A 24,745-nucleotide genomic window follows, 5' to 3' on the forward strand; every position below is an offset into this window, starting at 1 on the left:
AAACAAGCACACAAAGGGCACCTCACACAATATTAGGGGACAAGAGGCACTTTGGGCAATGCAGCGAGTGCACAGTGAATACATGTGCTTGGGGATCAAAATGTGCAGTAAAATCCAGGTTTCCTTTTTCACTTTAAAAATTAAAATTAAAACAGGAATGAAAAGATGCAGAATCGGCAGGATTAACTCCTACCTCATGTCATAGATAGTGGTACTTCCAGCAGCACGGCCTCCAGGCATGTGCTCAAGCTGGAGAAGGAGCAGGTGATAGCAGCTCTGATGTTGAAGTTACAGCCAAGTGAGTGAAGCTCAGGATGTGGGCCATGGTGAGGGGGGCTGGCTAAATCATTTATTATTTTACTATTGGAAATTACAGATTAAAAAGATTGCACTTCTATGGTGCATGCTGCAGCAATTGCTTATGTGTATGTTTAATTAATTAGGTTACTCTATTAACAACAACACTTGAATATAATATGTTGTTTAGATGAGTACTTTCTTTAATACATTAAGTAGTTCATGATAGGTCTCCCAATCACCCCTGACATCTTGTTACCAACATTATAAACAGCCCCCTGTATGGACTGTTCATCAAATTAATTGAGAATGTGATGGATGTCATCAATGACATTTGATATGTCATCTTTCATGTCATGGGTGTTAGTCTTAGCAGTGCACGGTGGTGGCACGAGTCATGGTTGCTTAGATTACCGTAACTGGCAAATTTCTATTTTTTCCGGTTTTAATTGTAACCATAACGTCCTTTTAACAACACTTTTTAATGGAATGTCATAGGTTTTTATTAGTGCAACTTAATTGTAATTGTAATTGGTTATTTATAACATGCTTAATACCCATAGGTATCTAAGCGCGGACCTGGGGATCGAACCTGTGTTGCTCCCCGTCGTCTTGCTTCGAAGGCGAGTGCTTTGCCCCTGAGCTATCCTCCCGAGTAGCCATGAAGTCCCTTTAGCACTTTTTTTTCACTGAATTTCATATTTTTTTTTTACCAGTGCACCCCAGTTTGCTACAACTTTCTAATATTATACTTACCCACAACATAGCAGCATTTTCAGCCGATGTAGAACGTTTGAACTTAAAACTGTGACATTCCCCACCTACTAGCAACATTTTTAACACTTCTATAAACTTTTTTAAACGTTTTCCTCTGTTTTTGTGTTCACCGACTTTCGTGAACGTCTGACGTCATTGTGGACCGTTTCATGGAACCACGTATTTTCGCACAGTATGATGACATGTTTGCGATTGGCTCGGCACTTCGCAAACAGGTCCGTGCTTCGTGAACCATCCGAAATTGCATTTTCAGCTGATCTAGGGAGTTTGAAGCTGAAAATGTACCCTTGCACAGCTCCTACTCCTATTCCTATTCCTTCTGAATGTGCTGAAAATTATATGCATAAGAAACAAAAGACCCCTGTTTCTGGCCATTATAGACTTACAACTAGCCTTCAACAGCGTTGATCGAGAGGGTCTCTGGAGAAAGAGAACTGACTGGCATTGCCCCCGAGATTTAGAGAAAGATGACTGACTAGCATTGCCCTCGAGATTTACTTTCAGCAATCACGGCTCACAACCAGGGAACAACCATTCAACTGTGACTAAACTTGGAAGGGCTGTTGTCAAAAAAGATTGAGATATTTAGAGGATAAAATCAGAGCTGTCATTGGCATCAGCCCTGTTCAGCCTATTCATCTCGGATTTGCAAGTCACTTTAAACCTGCCATCATTTTGTCCCTCCAAAATAAATGGCACACCATTAGGCTGGATGGTTTACGCTGATGATCTAGTAATCTTAGATCAGACACCAATAGGATTACAGCGAAGCCTCACATGCTTACAGGGTTTTGTAGAACAAAATGGCCTAAAAATAAATGTAGAAAAATTGGAGACCCTAGTGCTATGAAATCTGAGTGGCAAGAAAACTAAAAAAAATAAATGTTTCATTGGTGTTTGGGGAAAGAGCTAGTTAGAGTGGTGAGCACATCCAAATACTTAGGAATCAGTGATAATTCAAATGCCGACGATGGCCCGCAGATAACAGAACTCAAACATAAAACAAATAGTTTAATGGCATAAGGGCAAATCCTACACAAGAAATATGGGACATTTTCATTGATCCCGGTCATCAAATTCTATAAGCAAAAGGTCATTCCTGTTCTAACATATGGTGCTGAGACTACGTTGGTTAAGTCTTTGGAAATATGGGACTTAATAGAGGGATAATTCTGGGAAAAGATCTTGGGCTTAGCTAACTGTTTGCCTGTAACCGGTATAAGATTTGAATTGGGCTTATCATCGATGTATATAAGATTAGTTTGGAACTCCTTGTTTGCTTTTGGAAAAGTGATTATGGAAGATAGCCCAACACAGTTGAAAATCTTAAAGAGAAACCCAGGAGAAACTACAGGCTGGGTTTTGGAGTTATGGATGCAAAGACGTAAAGAAGAATTAGAAAGTATTATCTCAACAGAATGGTCGCTCTTGAATAATCCAGATGGTGTAAAACAGAAATGATGTTGCCTTGATTGTGAAGAAACAGAAAGTGAGAAATCATAACATTAGCATTCTTGCCAAAAAATCCTTTAAATTTGTAAATATTGTCCCAAAATACCTGACAAAATTCCTTAGTGCTCAACATAGAAATGTATTTCTAAGAATTAGGTTAAACATCCTCCAGAGAAAAGCAGTTATGTTTGCAAGACACCAAGCAGAAATAAACGACGCCCGTTGTAGATTTTGTCAGGAGAAGGCAGAATCTTTACAGCACTTAAACCTTTCGTGTCTCAGCTTAAGATTTAAGAGAACTAGGCACCTAGGTGACTTAATTACCAGAAATCACTGTCTGACTGCTGATGAATGGTGGGAAGGCTGTTGGAAATTATTTTAAGGTGATTTTGCCAATAACACATTTCATGAAAGAAATACTGTAACTCATTGTAGAGATCCTGGGTGTTTTGCATAGTTACGTTTTTAAATGATAACGGAAATTAATCAATTGTTTTATAATCATGTGTGACATTTTGTATCAAGGTAAACGTTTGTAATAAACTGAAAACCTAATAACATTTTAATAAAAGTAATCCGGTTTCCAGCATGATTAACAGTAACTGAACCAATCTTTTCTTGTACACTTTTCGGTTTTCTAGAGCAAAGAGACAAGGTAAAAATAGGATGATCACTGAAATCACAGTCATGCTTTGGATATAATCAAGGAGATTAGAGCAAATCATTTTCACTGTGGCTCTAACATTACAGTGGATCCATGTAACATTAGGGCTAGTGTTTTCTATTGGCTCAATGAATTCAAAGTCCTCCATCACTAATTCAATATCTAGCTCCTCCCTCAGTCACCGGACTTTCCGGTTCTTGCCCAGGGACATTGAGACCCTCATCTATGTTAATACTGGTGACTGATTTCTGCCTAGTAAGGAGCCAACAGGTTAAAGATCCCATATTCTCTGAGTGTCTATTTTTCCTTTGCAGTAGTTTATCTCTGGATTTCCTTGTGGCGTTACAAGGCTTTGCGGATATCTGTATTGGGTGGTCTTGTGTCTTTTTACTGTACATCACTTTATTCCGCGATGCTAAGTGTCTTTGTTTGCATGCCATAAATATTTCGGAACTTTCAAGTGTCAGACCATGATCAACAGACTTATCTAGTAAATCATCCTTATCTTTTTTAGAATTGCATGATGGTAATACTTTTTTGTCATCAAGGAGCTCTTGATTCATGATAGTTTCCAGTGAGGGTGCAGTTTCAACTATATTCCCCTTTCTTGTAGGCGTGTGATGGATTTCAGATAAGATTTCATGAGCATTGTCAATCACCACCACAGGCTTGTCATTTGCAATAGGTTGTTTACTTGCAGGCATTTCTGACACCTTCCCTTTTGCATATTGTAGCCTCCTTTTTTACTTTTGGATTTTGGTGGCATTACTCAGGGTTATCTCATGCTTTGGATAACAACTATATATTCTATGGTCCAAAATCTGTCAAAATGCAGCAATCTGGATACAGTCAACAGTTAAATACGTTTTACGTTTAACACTTACTTAAACAATTTCAATCCCCGCTGTAAACTGTTGGTGGGCGGCGGGACAGCGAGACAGCACTCGCTCGAAGCACTGGAGCTGATACGTGCACACCGAATGAGTCGACTCTTCTCCAGCCACCAATACAATGAATGAGTCTCAGCGGCTCACAGGAAACCTTCTAAAAAGATACACAATTGACACCATTGACAGAAACAAAGTAACCAGCCAAAGACAGCAAGACAGCACTCGCTAGAAGCACTTGAGCCGATGCGCGTGTGCCAAATATGCAAGGCTCATTGTATAAATCGTTTCCGGCTCCTGTAAAGCAGGAGTTCTCCAGCCACCAATAAAATAAATGAGTCTCTGTGGCTTACTGGTTACCTTGTAAAAAGTTTTGCAATTTACACCATTGACAGAAACAGAGTAACCAACCATAGACAGCGAAACAGCACTCGCTCAAAGTTTTCTTTCATGGTGGGTGTGCAGTGGTGCATGGTTGCATCCCAGGAAAGATCTGCCTCTCCTAAAATGGATCCCCTGTGGCTATATTATTGCCTTACCAGCCTTCTGAGGGACGGGGTCCAGGGAGGTGGCATGCGGACCGACCTCCAGTAAAGCAAGCATGGGGAAGAGGGAGTGTGCGTGTTCGCAAAAAAGTGGGAAGCGATTGGGACAGGGATCCCAGTGCATGGTGGAGTAGCAATCAGCTGTCCTTATGATTTAATCGCTTACAATTTAAAAACAACATATTCTTCAGGCATTTCAGCATTCCGGAATAATTAAGTACTCTCTGTAACTCTAATTTAGACACAAGCTATCTTTCTCACACCAAGGGCTCTTTTTGCCATCCTCAAAGAATCCCTGAAGTGCAGCATTATTGTTTCCACATATATGTGCGTGTTGGGGCCCTCACCATATTCCCTGGCGATTATTCTGCTGAGCTGCATCTCATGGATATGATTCAGCTATTGTCCAGTTGCATCAGGAAACTATCTGGAAGAAGCCATTTACCCAGAATCTTGCCAATGGTTTTTGCATGCATGCGGACAATTCTTTCCTTTCTTTATTTTATTTAATCATTTATTTGTTTGTATCACGCCGGTCTCGCGCAGCCATCAGGGCACAATAAATAGACGCTAGACAATGGGAAAAATGAAGACAAGACAGCTGATATGCTGGAGGGAGCAAAGCAATTATATGAGGTAATGTCTGTATCTCATTTCCCTGAAAAGATGGGTTTTCAATTTTTTTCGAAAGCTCATGAGGTTGGACTGTAATCTCAGGTTTGGAGGTAAATTGTTCCATTTGTCAGCAGCGACAGTAGGGATAGCTCTACCGAATCCGTTCATTCTCTTATATGAGGGTACCACAATTTGGTCTTAATTTTCTGATCTAAGAGATCTGCCTGGCACATATCGGGAGATTTTGGATTCAAGATAAGCCGGGGCTTGCCCAAAGACACACTTGTGGACCAGAGTCATGGCTTTAAACTGGACCCTGTCTTGCACCGTGAGCAGTTGTTTTCTTGCATTGCTAATGTATTCTGTTTTGGTTTTCTGCTTAATAATTCTGAACACATTGGAGATACATTGCTTACTTGCACCAAGCATTAGAGCATTTCCGTAGTCAAGATGTGAGAGGATGATTGCTCTGGCTAGGGTGGCACAATTTTCCTCACTTGGGAGTGATTTAATTGCTCTCAGGAGTTCTTAGATAGTACCAGCAACTGTTTCTCACATATGATGCCTGAGCATCGATGCTCATAGAGGCCTCAAGAAACAGTCCTAAATTCTTGACCTTGCTCATTACTGGTACTGGGAGATATTTAGTGAGGAAGGATTCGTATTGGGATGTCACTTTAGTTCATGCTTGAGTGGATCCAAATACCATTAGCTCAGTTTTATTGCCATTACGGCAGAGCCAGTCCTTCCCATAATCTCCACTGAGCTCCACTACCAACTGAGCATCGTCAGCATAGTTAGCGAAATAGACATTGATATTGTCAAGGATTTTGCAAAGAAGATGTAGATATAGGATGAAAAGGAGGGGGAAATACTAGCTCCCTGAAGAACTCAACACAATTTGTCCATTACAGGGGGAAAATGGTTGCCCCAGTGTACCTTGGATTTCTGTTTGGTTAGAAAAGACATAAGCCATGCAGTTGCCTCCTCTGAACAATTCGCAACTTTCTCCAGGGTGCGTTGGATCAGGCCGTGATCAATGAAGTCAAAGGCTGCGCTTAGGTCAAGAAGAATGAGGAGTCCTGTCTTCCCTTTTTTTACGATATTGAACAAGTGTGTCTGGAGATCTAACAATGCTGTTTCCGTACTGTGGGCTATTCTGAAGCCAGATTGCTGGTGATGCAGCATCTCATTTTTCTCTACAGTGGACTGTAATTGGCCAGTAGCCACCTTGTCCATCACCTTGAGGACAAAGTTGCAGTTGGTTATCAGTCTTAAATTGCTCGTGTCCCTATGATCTGGGTTAGTTTTCTTCTCCAGAGGGGTGACAGTAACAGTCTTAATGCTAGAAGGGACCTCAGTGTCCCGGAATGAAGCATTTATTATTTGCATGTGCGAAGTTGTCTGCATTGTCCAATATCATCTTTGGGGGTATGATATTCTCTGCACAAGCTGATGGTTCCATTGTAGCAAGGATCTTCAGGGTGTCATGCACAGTGATCTCTTGGAAGTCAAAGGTTTTAAAATGGTTTGTTAGGTGGCTGGGCAAAAATTGGCTCTGATGTTTGGGCACTTGTGATCTGCTCACAAGATTTTTAAATCTTGTTAAAAAATGCAGTCTGGGCATTATTACAATCTTCCTGTGAAGGAATAAAAGTGGTTTTTATAACTGTAGGCTTTTCAAAAGCTTTTAATATATCAAACAGTTTACTAGCCGCATTAGTTGCTGATTGAATTTGGTCATTGAAAAAGATTGTCTTTGCCAGGAGAATGCCTTTCCTGTAAGCCTTTTCGGATTCTTTCCAACTATCTTTCTTTATTACAGAGTTTTTTTTTTAGCCAACTCCTTTCTCTTTTTCTATTTTCCTTTTTTAGTAGTTGACAGTATGGTTCTCTCTGTAATAGGTTCAAAAGAATGATGCCTTTTATTTAATATTGTTTGTGGTTTGGTAGATGCGCTGGGCTTGTCCCCGCTCCACCTCCTTCACCCTGAAATGCCAATGTGGGGCCACATATGGCTTCACAAATAGTCATTAAAGGGGGGGGGGGTGGGAGGGATGAACCAGATTTGTGGCGCTGCAGCAACTCCAGGATAGAGTGTTTAATCATGACTGTTGAGATGTCAGCAGAATGTTCCTGATTGTCTGGACTTTATGGGTGTCTCAAGAGCTTTGCCGCATTCCACAATGATTCAACAGGCATGGAATACTCTGAAGAGTAACCGCGACACATGCCATAATTGGGGGACGAGTGTAGAAAATGCAGAACGACTTTTCCACATTTTGTTTTCTCACATTATTTGATCAGAAAATGAGGGTGCAAATATCCAGCGGACTTCAGGGCCATTTGCAATTCCTTGCGAACATTTGAGCAAACTCCCCAACATTTCAAATGTTTCCTTTGTTCCAAACTGCAACAAAATGTAGGGGATGGAGCTTCCTGCCATTTGCTCAAGATACCAATCACACATCTATGATGTTTCTTTCAGAATTCAAGATGCAATTCATTTAAACGTTTCTGCTCAAGAATGTTGTTCAACATGCAGGGTTGTTTTGCAGAATCAATACAGCTATAAAGTAGTAAAACATTTTGTTTATTCTTTGACAATATCTGGAGTACAAAAATCCCGCTTGTGTCCTGCAAGAACATTCTTAGTTCAGCATGACTGCAGGGGCTGGATCCACATTTCCTCACATACACCACATTTTTAGGTCGGCAGGCATTCCTATAGTTCTACACAAAAAGACTTAGGGCCTCATTACACGGAAGGCGGTAAGGGTTAACGGTCACCGGTAATGGTACCGGTGACCGTTAACCCTTACCGCCTTACTACGAGGTCCCTTTGCAGGTAGGTACTTTAACGCCTGCTGTTTAGCAGGCGTTAAAAACCAACCCGCAAAGGGACCAGGGTGCTATTTATGGTACCGCAATTTGCGGCACCGTAATTAGCGCCTTCCCCATTCCATAGAGCCCTATGGGGCAAAAATGGGAATGGGGAAGGGCAATGGGGGAAGGGGAATTACCGCCCCGCCAACCTTGGAATAGGGCGGTAATTCCCCTTTCCATCAAGGCGGTGCCGGTATTTTATCGGCATGGATCAAAGTGCTAATAGCACCTTGGTCCTCCGCCTTCCGTATAATGAGGCCCTTAGGCCCTCATTACAACCCTGGTGTTGGACCATGGTGCTAATAGCACCATGGTCCATGCCGGTAACTTACCGACTTCGCCATGGCAGAATGGGGAATTACCGCCCCATTCCGAGGTTGGCGGGGCGGTAATTCCCCATGCCGCCATTGCCCTTCCCCATTCCCATTTTTGCCACATAGGGCTCAATGGGAATGGGGAAGGCGTTAATTACGGTACCGCAAATTGCGGTACCGTAATTAGCACCAAGGTCCCTTTGCGGGTCCCTACTTTAACGGCTGGTAAAACCAGCCGTTAAGGTCGGGTCCCGCAAAGGGACCTCGTAATTAGGCGCTAGGTGTTTAACGGCGCTGCAGCCTTTTACGGCACCGTTAAACACTTAGCGCCTGGGTCATAATGACCCTCAATGTCTAGAAATACTGAAAATGATATGTGTGTTTTGACGAGGCGGCAAGCATGCCTAGTCTTTGCTTGTCACAATCCACCGAAGATACTGTGTACCTAGCTCTTGAAGTCACTGACACCCGTGAAAGATAATATTTCGCAAAACCTTCTGTTCGGAAGCCGAGAGCGTTTTCTGCTCTGATAAGTAGCACTGTGCTATCGAGTATTAAATGACGCGTGAGAAGGCTGCTGTCAGCTTGGCCAGCAGTATGTATCATTCCGCACTTGTAATCAATATCTCTGATGGCTGATGACTAAAGGGGAGACTGATGTGACTGTGAGAGGCATTGGACGGTTTCGCTGGCTGTACTTCGTCATTTACCTTCCTTTTTGGAAGCTACCTTTACATATAATACGGTTTTTCCTTCAAAAGGCTGCAGCGACTGTTAGCCATCATGATGTCAAAGACCATGGTTGCCTGCTTTTAAATCTGTGATTCCCTGCAATGACATCGGCAAACAGGCGCTCTCTCATCTTTAATTTACTCTAAGATACTGCACAATGAATACCTATGTTCCTAAAAATAGCAAGAGAACAGCCATAAATTACATGGCCATGTTCAAATATGTCTGTATGCATGAGAAGTATGTTGCCACCATTTGTAAACCACATGTATGATGACTGGTGGCAGTGCCATCAAATGCCACCTGTTGTCATGTACATCTTTACACATGGCATAGACAGCCTGAACTGAATATTGTATCCTATACATACTAATTTACATGTATCCTTTCACATGCAAAACAGTCAACTGCAAAGGTATACACACAGTGCAGAGTGGTTTGAATGTTAGGCTCCAAGGGCATGCTAAGCAGGGCGTTTTATTACAGTATAAAGGCTGGAGATGTGCTGAAGTGTGAAGGTATTTTTCACTTCCCAGTTCAGCTTCGTAGGGCCAGAGTATAATACCAGCGCGTATCAGAGTAAATGATGGCAGTATCTGGCCATAAGAAAGCAATTGTTAAACTATTAAGACTGTCGGGCGGAATCATACCAAAATGTTGCCTCCAGAATTCTGACTTCCGAAAATGTTGACTTCTTTTTTTTGACCCCCCCTTAAACCACATATATATGTGGGGGGGTTGGGATATAATACAAGTATGGGGCAGCTGCAGGGGTCTCCCTCCACATATGTATGTGGTATCAAGGGGGTTAAAAAAATTGGCATTTTCGGCTCTCAGAATTCTGGGGGTCGCAGTAACCACATAGATCCTTGTCAGGCGAATGTCTATACAATGCATGTAGACAATTAAATACTTATATGTGTGTCAATGCTTACTCCACTTAGATTACTTGAGAAAAGCTTGCAAACATAATCCCTACTGCTTGATTTCGTTGATGTTACTGATGTCAGCAAAGGGTGAATAGTGAATGGCATCAAATGCCAATAACATTTTTATTGTTAAAAGGAACATAATGCATACGTTGCCATAAAATAAAATAAAACATATTCAGTGAAAAGAACATGTTAAGGGGATGTTATGGTTGCAGAACCTCACCAATTATGGTAAGCAACACAATCAGCGCCTTGGTGTAAAGCGCTCTATAAATAAATAAATAAATCAATAAATCAATCAATCAACCATAGCCAATCATCCACTTCATATACCGACATGCATGACGTCATAAATGACATCACAAATGGCATCACTAATCTATAGCCATCCTGACCGAAGTGCTTACTAGGAGTTGTGTTTAGGGTATTGTAGTCAACATATGTAGAGTGACCTATAGGGCTCTCATGAAGAAGGCCATGTTTCACAAAATGTCCCTATGCAAAGAGAGATTGGGCCTAATTCACAGACACGTTTTATAGTGGCAACACCTCTTTGGAAAATGCTCTGTGAATTAGGCTCACTGTCTTCTAAATTTCTGTTAATAAAATAGCAACGTTAAAATATGTTACTATAGGCAAAAGCTACAGCGTGGAACATAGATCTAGAGAATGTTTTATATGATGTACTCAGCAGTAGAATTATACATCTAGACACATCCCAGCCCTGGCTAATGCTAAATTTGGAGTAAATCACTAAATGGTCTTCAAACACTGGGCATGTATGTCGATATAGAAGTATAGCTAGAGCATTGCTACATATAAATCTAATGCATTTAGGGAACATCTTTTCAAGGGGTAAACAAACCATATGAACATAGGATTAGTGTCCGTTTTCATAAACATGAAGTTTATACATGGTATCTCCCACCTGTGTCCTGCTTATAAGTTCAATGCATGTGCACCATGAGCACAGACCAAATCCTAAGGAACTGACGTAAGTTCATTCTACAAGGTTCAATTCTACTTAAACAGCACTTTTAGTATATCTTCATGCCATGCTCTTAATGCTCGACCTTCCTATCTGCCCTGCTGAGAATGTACTGTACCCTGTCCCTCTGCAAACCTTCCTGTACTATTAAAATTGGGACAATTGAAACGGCTTCTTCATGTATTCCCACACTTTTATACCTAAAGAAGAATGGAGCTGTCCCTAAGTGCTTTCCTTTTCCATAGTCTGCAATGCATGTGCCCCCTATCTGACACGGGAAAGCAATGATGTCCAAATACACCACCTTGTTTCATATTCATCATCCTACAACATCCTTAATAACTTTTAAAAAATGTTGTGTGCATCCTCACCTTGTACCTTTAAAGAGAGATCAACTTGATATATATGTGTATAACTATTGTATAATAACTGCTTAAAAAGGTACAATACAAGAGACATACAACTAACTCTAGGACATTCTGTCCAACTTTTCACTGGTTTCTGTGAACTTGGTTATTTGTTTTATTCTTCAGTACATGTGGAACCCACTGTATGGGACTCTGTATTTCTAACGAGCATAAATGAGTACAATAATGCTTTCTATGACACTTATACTTTGTATGACATTTGTGCTCACTATTAATGTGCCTTACAACTACTTAATGCAACAACACACTATATAACATTTAATTTAAAACCCGTGGGTAATGAACACAAAAGCAATCCATTTCAGATTTGAAAAACACAGCAAATGTTGCCATAGTGCATACAGTGGGGCGATATTTGAAAAGAAATTACCCCATGACAAGTCAAATATTTCATGGGACAAGCTCTCGGGCAAAAATTGCTCCAGTGCAAAAAAATATGCTATTTCGATCCATTTTTTACACCAGGGCAAAGTCTGCCTTGCCCTAGTGCTAATACAATTCCGTATTATCACTAGTGCAAACTTTGCCTTGCTACAAACATGCATTGAAAGTGCATGGACATGATTTACTTTACTTTATTACATTTTTATAGCGCAACCGTAGACCCATGGGTATGAGGGCGCAGACAGACACGAAAAGAGTGAATAAGACCGGAGAATCCATAGGGAAAGAGGCCGCACACTAGGGATGACTATTTGAAAAGGAAGGTTTTAAGGCCCTTCTTGAAAATGCTCAGGGCTGCTGAGTTTCTAAGTTGATCTGGCAGAGTGTTCCAGAGAGCCGGCGCTACAAACGCAAAAGCACCACATTGTGCTTTTTTGCTTTTCATTTTGGGCTGATGGAGCAGGTTCTGATTGTTGGAACGAAGATTTCTAACCGAGGATTGTATTCCTATATACCTTTGAAGATAGAAGGGCATCTTGTTCTTGAGGCATTTAAATGTAATAACCATTAGTCTGAAGGAGATTCTTGAGTCCACAGGCAGCCAGTGCAACGCTCGCCGTGCCTCAGAGACGTGAGCCCTGTAAGCAAGGCCAGATACCACTCTAACTGCTCCATTTTGGACCACCTGGACACAGTTGATGTTTTTTTTACTAGAGCCTGCTAATAGACTGCAGCATCAATCCAGTTTAGAGCCTATTATGGCTCGGGCGATGGTCTCTACGTTGGATTGAGAAATAAACGGTTGCAGATGGGACAACAGTTTGATATAATAGGTGGCAGAGGATTCTGTACTGGCCACGTAAGCTTTCATGTTAAGAGATAGATCCAAGACTACACCCAGGATCTTGACCTTGGGAAGAGCAGGAATTAAGGCGTTTCCTAGCTGGAATTGTTTGTAAGCTGGGTCTAGTTTAGCTACAATACTGTCCGATCCTACGACCATGAGTTCCGTCTTGCCGCGTTTAGTGCAAGATTATTCAGCATCATCCATTGTTCTATCATGGCAAAAATGCAATTAAGTTCTTTTTCGTCCTCCTCATGCTGGCCCGTTAGAGGGATGACACATTGTGTGTCGTCAGCATAGTTGGAAAAGAGTATGCTCTCCTTGGCAAGATTGGCAAAAAAGGGAGTCATAAAGATGTTATAAATGCACGGCGACAGACTGGCGCCTTGTGGAACTCCAAACAATATCTGGATTGCTGGTGCTTTGGCATTGTTGGCACATACGCTGCTAGATCTGTTGGATAGGAAGGATAATAGCAAGTTGGTAGCTGCCTGGGAGCAGTTGGCTACGGACATGAGCCTATCTGCTAGTATAGCGTGGTCGACTAAGTCGAACGCTGCCGATTGGTCCACAGAGATAAGAAGGGAGACCTTTTGGGAGTCCATTCTTTGGAGTAGTTGTGATTTGAGGTCCAGAAGCGAGGACTCAGTACCAAAGCCTTGTCTGAAGCCCAACTGGAAAGGATTGAGAATAGGCTGGGAGTTAAGATGTTGTGCTATTTGAGAATAGGCTACCCGGTCCAATATTTTTAGTAGGAAAGGGGTATTGGTTATTGTCCTATAATTAGTGGGGATGTTTTGATCCAAATTGGGTTTTTTCAATAACGGGGTAACCCAGGCTTGCTTCATATTGTCTGGGACCGTACAATTCTGAAAAGAAAGAAGCATTTACAAATTTACATATAGCTTGAACACGAGTAGGGGGACATGTTTTGATAATTGTAGAGGCACAAGGATCCCTTGCGCAATTAGTTGCCTTAAGTTTGTTAATGATAGATGCTAACTCCTCCTCTGATATGGGTGTGAAGTCAAAGATGGGGATATTGGTATGCCTAGTAAAGGTGTTACTGACTGAGTGGGTGCCCTGTATATCAGAAGCACTTTTTTTGGTAGCTATAGAATCCTTAATACCATCCAGTTTATTTGCCATGGCATTCTGGATTCCAGACACCAATCATCATTTTTGGTAATCACGGATAATGCTGGTTCTGGGACAACCTCTTGTTCTTTCAAAATTTTGAATAATTCCTTGGAATTCGAGGTAGCCTGAGAGATTATGTAATCCAAATAAGATTTCTTGGCTTCTGTGATTGCTCTTTTATAATTATTGGCAGATTCTTTATAGTTGGATAGTGCTGTAGGTGATAGATTGGTTTTCCAGATGTAAAAATGTTCACGGGAGAAGGCTTTGAGGGATTGGAGTTCGGGCGAGAACCAAGGATTGGTTAGTTTCCTTTCTGAAGGTTTCTTTTTGTTTTTCATGGGGGCAAGAGAATCCGCCACTAGTTTAAGATTGGAGCAGATTTTCATAGCAAGGATGTCAAAATAGTCTGTCCCTAGGATATTTAGGGTCTGAGAAGAAAGGGCTTCAATTTTGTCCATGGTTAAGGGCTTGATGTTGCGATATGTAGTAGCTACTGAGCAAGCTGTTTGGGCTTTGGTGACAAATGGAACAGTAATAGAGAAGTGAAAAGCATCATGGTCCGACCATGGGAAGGTAATACTGATACGTCATGATGAGGGCTGTTAATTACTGCTACCCAATCGAGGGTATGTCCTAGGTTGTGGGTAGGGACCTGCATTATTTGTGTGAAACCTAGATCATTGAAGGATTGAGCAAATTCAGATGCCGACTGAACATCTGGGTGACCCAGCCAGTAATTGAAATTTCCTAGCACAATGAAACGTGAGTTGGGTTTTAGTAATGGGAGAAAATAACTAGCAAGTTTGGTACAGAAGTTGCCTAGACATGAGGGAGGCCGATAAATAAGGACCATATTCACTGTGGTTTTGGCATTCATCCCTATTCTTATATGGAGAAGGTCTATTCCTTCCATTAGATGACCCTTAATTTTCCAAGCTGATAGTGATTTCCTTAAAATATAGGCTACCCCACCTCCTCTTCCTGATCCTCTATCCTGCCTGATCATACAATACCATTCTGGGATGGCAAGCTGTAATGAAAGTCCAGAGGCCACGGTGCCTCATGTTTCCGTGATGGTACAGATATCGAGGTTGTTGCCATCAATGTAAGTAGAGACTTCATGGGCATGCTTGACCAAGGATCTAGTATTAAGTAGCATGCAATTCAGAGAGCCAATAGGATGGGGAACAATATGACCCCCTCCTTTGTTGCTAATAGATGAAATATCTGGCTGAGACTTCAGAGTGGCAGAATCTAACTGCTGGTTTTCTGAGAATATACCTATTAAGTTCAGCGGGGGTCAGCAAGGAGCAATATTAGGCTGAGAAAATTTACGCCTGCAAAATGGGTAAAGAGCGGTGGTGTTGGGGGGTGAGGGAGGTGTTTCCATGGTTAGGAAGCAAGTCTTACCCCGAAACGCTGACACGTCCGGCCACGGACTGGCACAGACCGGCTTGTCCCCTTCGCGCCGGGTTAAAGCAAATGAACGAGCAGCAAACTAGAAGGCTGATGGGAAATGTAGTTTAACTACCCAAGGAGCGTGTGCAGGAAAATAAACAGACTTTAATCCTGAACAGTGTCTACCAAGTATTAACTTTAGTCTGGCACGAAATCTAATGTACACAACTTATTTTATAACATGTTAAAAGCATTTAAATTCTAATAGATTTAAAACAAAGAAATCCTAAAAACAAAACTAAAAGCGAAATGCGGCGGAGCGAGGTGGCGTTTTAAATTAATGAGACTTGAGGAAGAAAGAGGCCCAAATGGATTTTATAGTCCGGCCAGACCGGCACAGACCGACTTGCCCCCTTCGCGCCAGCGCGTTTGCGCCAGGTTTAAGCAAATGAACGAGCAGCAAACTACAAGGCTGATGTGATATGTAGTTTAACTACCCAAGCAGCGTGTGCAGGAAAATAAACAGACTATAAACCTGAACAGTGTCTATCAAGTATTAACTTGAGTCTGGCACGAAATCTAATGTTTGCTGTATAGGGGGTACGTCGCCCTCTTTTTTGTTTTCGGGGGCCTCAGTCATGAGGGGGTATAACACAATTGAGAAAAGGGACTAAGGCTACCCCACCTTGCGGACACTGGCCGGAAAAGGATCCAGCACACTAATTACAGATCACTGCTGGTGGTCTGTATACAAGAGAGCACCCAAGCTACATGTGGCATATATAAACATTTTATTTATATCATGAATTTTCAAAAACAAACAGTTTGGCCTAACAAAACATAACTAAAATTAACATTACCTTTTTCTTATCCTTGAGTTCTTACAAATTGACTTCATACCGACATTTGTACATTCAGTTACTTTGTAATGTGAGTTAGTACATATTGGTGACTGAGAATGTGGTCAGAGTGACCTAACATCTATCTTGTCGACACTAATTGGTGTTTCTGGCATAGAATGGGTTGCTGGTGTTCTGGTGCCATCTTCAGGACAGTTCTAGTGGGCTTGGTGTCACCGCTTATTCACTGATGTGGGCCATCTAAAGGAAAAAACGAGTAATTAAAAACAAGGGGTGTCTCTACAGGGACTGGAAGTGCCTGATAGGGTGCTGGGTTGTATCCTACGTGAGCCAGCAGTTTGCAGTGTCCCAGGTATGGCGAAGCCGCAAATGGCCTCTTGCAGCGAGCGCCTCCTGCGCGCTTGGTATAATTCGATCTGGACATAGTTAGATCCAGGCTTCAGTTAAATAACTGTGGAGAAGATTGTGATTGTCTAATTAGATGTTGAGTTAACTAACTCTAAACAAGGTTGTGGTTTTCTAATGGGCGGGCAGGGGCACAATATGTCCTCTCACTACAACACTCGCTGATTGTAGTAATACTCAGCCCTCACATGCTGTTGGGCAGGTGCAATATTTTCTACTGTATTATTCAGTGCACTCAGTGTGAGTGGTCAAGTGAGACACAATCTCCTCATTGTAAAAATCTCATCTTGTATTGTAATGGGGGAAGAATCAAGGCTCTGTGCTCTCTATGAGTGAGGGGGGGCCGTGCTGGACGGGGGTGACCCGGGACCTCTGTGTTTTAAAGGAATATCGTATCTATTGTAGGGGCGTGTGATAGCTAGCATGCTCTCTGATGGCGGGAAAGGAGTGGCGAGCTGTACAGGGTGGGCTCCAGCGTTTGTCTCCAGCTTACCTCGTTGCTGCGCGTAGCTACAGATCACCGTAGGGATGGCAGTGTCTGTAGCTATGCGCAAGCGCGTAGGCTTGTTAAAGCTAGCTTGGTGCATGAATGCGCGCCCTGGGCTCAGGGGTGCCTGCGCGAAAGAGCAGTGTCTCTTTCCTACAACTCGGAGTTAGTGTCTCTGCCTGGAGCATGTGCATACTGAAGACAAGTATTGCACTATGCCCATAATGGATCGCCCTCGGACCTCCTATCTACGTGTTGCTGAACTCGACGAGGTGACAAATTACCATAATATATCCGGTCGCTGATATTGACGCGTGCTTATGTCTCCTTGTTTCTCTATTAGTGCCGGAGGCACAGACATTGTAGGGCATGGCAGTATTGCTGATGGTGTCAAGTCAGAGTGTAGGTGGATGCATATTGCTATAGCTAGAGTGCTGGCACGCTTGTGGTACAAGATGGGCTAATGTACACAACTTATTTTATAACAGGTTAAAAGCGTTTCAATTCTACTAGTTTTTAAAACAAAGAAATCCTAAAAACAAAACTAAAAGCGAAATGCGGCAGAGCGAGGCAGTGTTTTAAATTAATGAGACTTGAGGAAGAAAGAGGCTCAAATGGACTTTATAGTCCGGCCAGACCGGCACAGACCGGCTTGCCCCCTTCGCGCCGGCACGTTCGCGCCGGGTTTAAGCAAATGAACGAGCAGCAAACTACAAGGCTGATGGGATATGTAGTTTAACTATCCCAGCAGCGCGTGCAGGAAAATAAACAGACTGTAAGCCTGAACAGTGTCTACCAAGTATTAACTTGAGTCTGGCACGAAATCTAATGTACACAACTTATTTTATAACAGGTTGAAAGCGTTTCCATTCTAATAGATTTAAAACAAAGAAATCCTAAAAACGAAAATAAAAGCGAAATGCGGCGGAACGAGGTGGTGTTTTAAATTAATGAACTCAATGAACTTCATGTAAAGTTGAGCTTTACAATGCTTTTTTCAATGCAATGTTCCCATTGAAAAATGCTTTTGTAAATCAGGACCCATGTCTCTTGCACTAAGGCCATGTTTGCCGCTCTGTTTAATACATGAGAAATTGCACTTGTCATCGTGAAATTATTTTCCAATGTGGCCATAATGCTAATCAGCCGAAATATTCTCTTTTCCCGGGACGTACTACATACCTATGTCCTTGGAGTGCTGTGAGCCATCCCACTATCCTGCATGTCACACTGTCCAGACTTTAGAAGCAAAGATGCTGGCCAGAAGCTTCTGATCACTGAAGACACTAAACTCTCTGCCCCACAAAAATGCCTTGAACCATTCAGCTTTTGTATTATCACTGCCCCTGAACCCAAACTGCTGCCATCCCTCATGATATGAGTGTCACAATCTGTATCCAAGCTTCCCAATGTAGGGGTATTTGATATTGCTCTTTTGATTTCCTTACACTCTTTATCACATTACGCAGAGCAAGCAAACGTCATATCTTTTTTGACACAGCTTCCTTATGTTCTTACATCAGTCAGCAATGTTTATAACAAACTTGGCGTAGTATTCTACTATGCCCAAACTAGAAAAAAACTCGTCGTTTGTCTGTAGGTGGAGTCACACCAACAATAGCTGAGATCAAACTTAACTTGGGGGCTGTTGGGGGGCTGCCTCCGATCTCCGGGGCAGCCCTCTGATGCCGTCGGGATCCCCCGAGGGCAGGGTACACATCGGCGGACAGCCGGCGTGTCTCGTGCAGGGAATCACCCTGCGGCGCCCGGTGTCACCGGGCGCAGGATCCAACGTGCGGGGGTGTCACCCCCTGATTCCAGCGGTCGCGGCTCCGAGGGCACTCGGGCCGTGCCGCACACACAAGGCCACGACCACGTGGCAGGCCCACCCCGCACAGTAATCACAGACACGAGTTGCCACTTCCTGGGGCTCTGCTGCTCTGCCCTCGCAGAGCCAGCAGAGCCCCTTTTATTAAAGGAGCATGTGAGCGTCTTGACACAGTCACGGCGCTCACGTTGCCCAAACAACTAGACCCCCACACAACATCCCTTCTTTATTATACCCAAACAAAATTAAACAAAAACCCACCACAAACGTTTGGTGCATTCCAGTCCGCGCACCACCTAACCGCTACTCCAACCCAAACATTTTTCTCTTTTGACACCGCAAAACAAAACAGGTGTACTCCAGTCCCCACACCATGGGGCCCTATGACGGGGTCCTCCCCACTCAGAAAATTCCGGGATCAAACTGGCCCTCGGCGCCGCTGCAGAACAGGAAGAATACATTCTCTTCGTACTCCTCCCCCACATCATATGGTGCTTCTCGGGGACTCTCCACCACCTGTTCCGCCGCTACTTTGGGGGTCCTTCTCCCCTTCACCTCACTTCCCCTGATGCCCCTATCATGCCGGCTGGGGCTGGAGCGAGACACACTCGTGCAAAATGGTCTCCTTTCCCGCACCTGCCAAAGATTTGTCCCATCGCCGGGCAGTCCTGCGGGTGGGGCAGATCCCACCCACACTGTTGACATATTGTGGCGTTGGGGTCTCTCTTCGGCCAGTCTCCCCTCCTCATCACTCTTCCTCCTGGCCACCTGCTGACAGCCGCCACCTCCTCAAACTTCACTCGCTGCATGCGGACCTCCATTTTTAGGTGGTGTCTAGAGGAGTCCATGACCAAGGCCCGCGCCTCTGCCAGTTCCTGGGCCTGGCCAAGCTCCAGTATTCGATCGAGGGTCAGCGCTGAGTCCTTCAGAACCTGCTTGCGCAGTTTGGTGGAGCTGCAGCCATAGATGATTTGCGCCCGGATCTCGTCCTCCTCGAAGTTCCCCAGGTCACAGGCCAGTGCAATGCCGCGCAGCTTCCCATGGAATGCATCAAGGCTTTCCCCTTCCTCCTGCTTTGCACACCTCATCCTGAACCTCTCATAGTCCCTGTTGACCATGGGTCTGAAGTATTCGTTCAGGGCTGCGACGGCTGCCCCGTACGATTGATCTCGGGGCTTTAGTGTCTTGAACAGTCTCTGGACGGCCAACCCGGCAGAGTATAGGAGTGTCGGGCGTTTGGCTGCGTCTTTGATCTCCATTGCCTCGAAGTACAACTCCAGGTTCTCCACCCAGGCTACCCACCGGGCCCCCAGGCTTGCAGGCGCACCGAGGACATCAAAATGGGGTATTGGTGCCAGCTGACCCCTACATACCCCTTCATTGTCCGACATTCTGTTGGCAGGTGAGGACGTCATCTGCCACTCACTAGTCTTGATGTGCGCTTGCCGTTGCCGGGCTCAAGTAGCTGTCGATGGGTGCCTGGCGTTCTCCCTGTCTCCCTGCCCAGGGGCGCACGAGCACTCCAGGTGGAGCCGCAACCCCAGGGCTTAGCACACATGTGACTTGTGGAGTTGCACTGCCCGTTTCCCCGGGCCCTTCCAAAGTCTCTCCCTCCCTGGTTAGTTTCACCGGGGCCACTTGGTCTCTCCTGCCCAGGGTGCACGAGCACTCCAGGTCGGAGCCGCTACCCTCAGGCTCAGTATAAATATGACCTGCAGGAGGGGTCGGCGGTTTGTATCTTCGCCCCTCCTCTGTGTTGCCTGGCCAGATTCCGGGTCCACACGTGACAGAAGTACAGAAGGATTACCTCCTTCCACTGACCCTGGTATTTGTGGCACCTCCTTCCCAGCAGCCTCTGGCCTGCCCAGGCTGATCACTGTATGTGACTAGGGAAGGCAGCCGTGGGCCACTGGAAACTGTGCCTCCTTCTTTGACTTTGAGCCCGGACACAGATAGGCCTCCCTTTCCTTTCCTCTCGTGCGGGAGGGCTGGAGTGCTGGCCTCACCTCTCCTCCTTTTGTTCGGGCCACACCGTAATGAGGCCCCGCCCCTTTTCTGCACCGCGAGGAAAAAGGAAACCTCTACTTTTCTTTTTTTTTTTTTTTGTTTTTTGCAAAAAGCAAACGTTTTCACCCGTGGCAGCCCGGGTGCTCAGCGGGTGATCTCCCCGCACTGATGTCCCGCGGCGCCGCGGGCCGGAGCTCCAGGCCCCGCCCCCTTCCTTTGTTCTCGAAGGCCGCTCCGTATACGGCCGCCGACTGCAGCCGTGTGCGCGGATCCTTTACTTCGCCCGCCGCCGCGAACACCAGCCAGCGGGCGCGACTTCCTCGTCGCCAGTGTTGGGGGGCTGCCTCCGATCTCCGGGGCAGCCCACTGATGCCGTCGGGATCACCCGAGGGCAGGGTACACGTCGGCGGACAGCCGGCGTGTCTCGTGCAGGGAATCACCCTGCGGCGCCCGGTGTCACCAGGGGCAGGATCCAACGTGCGGGGTGTCACCCCCTCATTCCAGCGGTCGCGGCTCCGAGGGCACTCGGGCCGCGCCGCACACACAAGGCCACGACCACGTGGCGGGCCCACCCCGCACAGTAATCACAGACACGAGTTGCCACTTCATGGGGCTCTGCTGCTCTGCCCCCGCAGAGCCAGCAGAGCCCCTTTTATTAAAAGGGCACGTGAGCGTCATGACACAGTCACGGCGCTCACGTTGCCCAAACAACTAGACCCCCACACAACAGGGCCAGAGGGGTTGCTAGGGAGGGGGATTAGGGAGCTATAGCCCCCGGTCTTTTGGTTGTAGCCCCAGATAGAAGCTCAGGGACTGCAACCAAAATGCTATAGCTAGCCCCAAATCCCGCCAAACCCGACATTAGCTTAGCCCCTGATCTTTTCCAGATATACCAATACCCCTGCTTGGGGCAACACCTTTCACACTCAGTTTATGCCCCATGTAATCAATCTCTGCAACCCTGAAGCAGCATTCACTCTTCTGCAATGCCAGTCCCACTCTGCTCAGCTCCCCCAGTACCTCTGACAACCTACAAGCATGTTCTTCCATGGTCCTACCTGTCACCAGAATATCATCCTGCAAATACAGAACCCCTTCTATCCTTCCCAGCACAGTATGCATCACACGTTGAAAGACAAGATCAAATGGCATGCGTTTGAATCTGAATGTTTCTTTGTGAGTGATAAATGGTAGGCAGATGCTAAATCCAGTAAACTGAAAATATTGGCGCCTTCCATCATGCTCATCATCTTCCCTATATTGGGGAATGATAATGGATCAACCACTATACATTTGGTTAGACCATGAATGTCTACACACCCATTACTCTTCCTGACCAGCACCACTGGAGAAATCCATTCTGAGGCCTCCACTCCCTCAATAATTGGTCCCCTTTCAAACCTTCAATCTCAACAGAAACGTATTTTCTCAAAGCTATGGGTACACCTATGTTTCTCGCCACTATAGCAGTGATTTCTCTTTTTAGACGAATCTTATGGCCGAATTATTGTAAACATGCAATCGTATCACTGAACACTTCTTCCAATCTATTCTCCCATCTACTTTGGTTCTGTTTAAATGTTGCAATGTTTCCAGGAAACTTGGGGATAATTATATTGCCCATGTTGTTTTGCTTGTACCACCCAAGTAAGCTGGACCCTTTTCTAGACACATATACCTTCACCTCTGTTTTTTTTGTAAATACTCCAATGTGGCCTTAATCCGCACCCCTCCATAGGCCCTTGCCGTGATGTTTGGCGATTTTAACTGGGTGCCCCTAACTTTATTTCGCCATGTCTGACAATCTATGATCGTGTAGTCAGATCCTGAGTCTACTAGCATGCATACAGCTACTCCATTGATTAGCACACAGGCATGTGGTTTCTCATCCTTCCTCAATCTGGTTCCAACTTAGCTCACAGACCAGCTAAACCCCCTCACTCTCACTAACCATCATATCCTCATTGCTGTCTTACTCCTGATCACACGTAATTTCTTTTACACCTCTGTGTGAGAAGTTGTAACAACATCTAGCATAATGAACCTTCTTCCCAGGCATGAGACAATCGGCATCAATGCCAGGACATGCACCAGAGTTTGCAAAATGGATTGTGCTTCCAAACAGAAACCACTTGTTTATTTACTCCCCTTGTCCAGATGTGTTCTCTAGTCCTTTCTGGTCATTCGACCCCATGACCTCTTGTTTCTTAGTAGGATGTTTTACGTTGTTAGCAGGTTTTCTGAAATTGCCTCCCCTTTTAGGGTTGCTACCCACTGCGTCCTCTGTACCATTGCCCTATTGCTGGATTTCTCATTTTTTCAAGTTCTTTAACACGTGCCATCAAGTATTCAATGCATTTGGCAATGTCGAGAATCTCGTCCAGGCTAGGGTCCCCATTTGGACCAAATGACCTCTCTAATTTTGTTCTCTTTAACTTTCAGCTTAAACTGGCCCCTAAGCGTCTCATTGTGTGTATTTCCAAAATTGCATTTAATGGACAATTCTCTAAGTGCTGTGATGAACTCCTCGATGGGCCCGCCTCTGTTCTGATCCTTGGTGCTAAAGTGATACCTTTGCAGTATTACACTGATTCTTCTTTCAAAGTGTTTATCTATTTTTTGAAAAATTGTTTCTTAAGCATTCAGCTGCTTCCCACCTTCTCCAGCACCTATTAGGTGGGGCTAAATCCAGAAGGCTTTTTCAAAATACGTCTGCCCACAAAGCACACATTGTGCATTAGAAGAGCTCTGCAGCATTCCTTGCTGTATATAGGGCCATGGATGGCTAAAACATAGTCCTGGAAATCTTCCTTCCTGGTCTCCCACATAACTTCCGGCTCCCCTGGAGTGGCCAAAAACTGAGGAGGAAATGAGCTCATCCTCCCCTACAGATAGACTATGCAAGTTGAAGTGATAAGCTGCTAGTAGCAGTTCAGGGGCTGCTAATTGGAATCCATAAAGTAAAAAAACATATGCCAACTCTGTACCTGACATGAATTTCTTGACACTGCCCTGCCCCGAGCACCAGAAAGCCTCTCTCATAGAGGCAGCATCACTAGTTGCTTTGCACCACCAAGCTTGCACAGAGTTTCAGTGCATTGAAGCGTGTGGACGCCTAGCACACTGGAGGGTCCTCTCCTTCCAGTGCTCACAAGCAGAGTGCACACCGGCACACAATGATTGCTGAGCTTCCATGGCCTGGGGGGTTGTGCTCACAGCATACAGCGCACGCCTCCTTGCACAGATATGGCCACCACAGGGATGAGGCTTCGATCCTCCAACACCCAGGTATAGGTAGAGCAGTCCAACTAAACAACGCTGTTTCCAACGATCCTTCTTGTGAAATGAGGGCTGTACCACAATACCAGGCAGTGCGCAATATGGAGGGGGAGGCCTCGGCCAGCTCATCACCAAGTCTACACAAGAGATCCGAAAACAGTATTATGGGAGGCACATCTTCCCTCAAGGTTCTAGATTACAAGGCCCACTTCACCACAGAACCATCCTCCATGCAGGTAGCCACCAACTCCCCAACGTTCGGCCTAATGTTATATATACATTCTTTTTAAAATGTTATTATTATGATTTAGCCGATACAAGCGACTTTTCATAACTTTTATTTTTTTCACATTTGTTAAGCGGGCAACAGCCCGGGGGCATAGTGGCGCTAGTTACAGACATTTTTTCTTTCTTAGTTACAGAACATATTCTTTTTTTTAATTTTTTTTATCAACTTTATTTAATAATTATACAAAACATAGTACAACTGAGTAAGAACAGAATGGGAACAAGCAAAAGATTACTCCATATACATCAGTGCAACAAAATGCAAATTACTACTAAAGTAACAGCTATTCAAAACGAAATCCGAA

Source organism: Ambystoma mexicanum, chromosome 4p, assembly GCF_040938575.1.
Source record: "Ambystoma mexicanum isolate Mex_15411 chromosome 4p, UKY_AmexF1_1, whole genome shotgun sequence".
Classification (NCBI taxonomy): Eukaryota; Metazoa; Chordata; class Amphibia; order Caudata; family Ambystomatidae; genus Ambystoma; species Ambystoma mexicanum.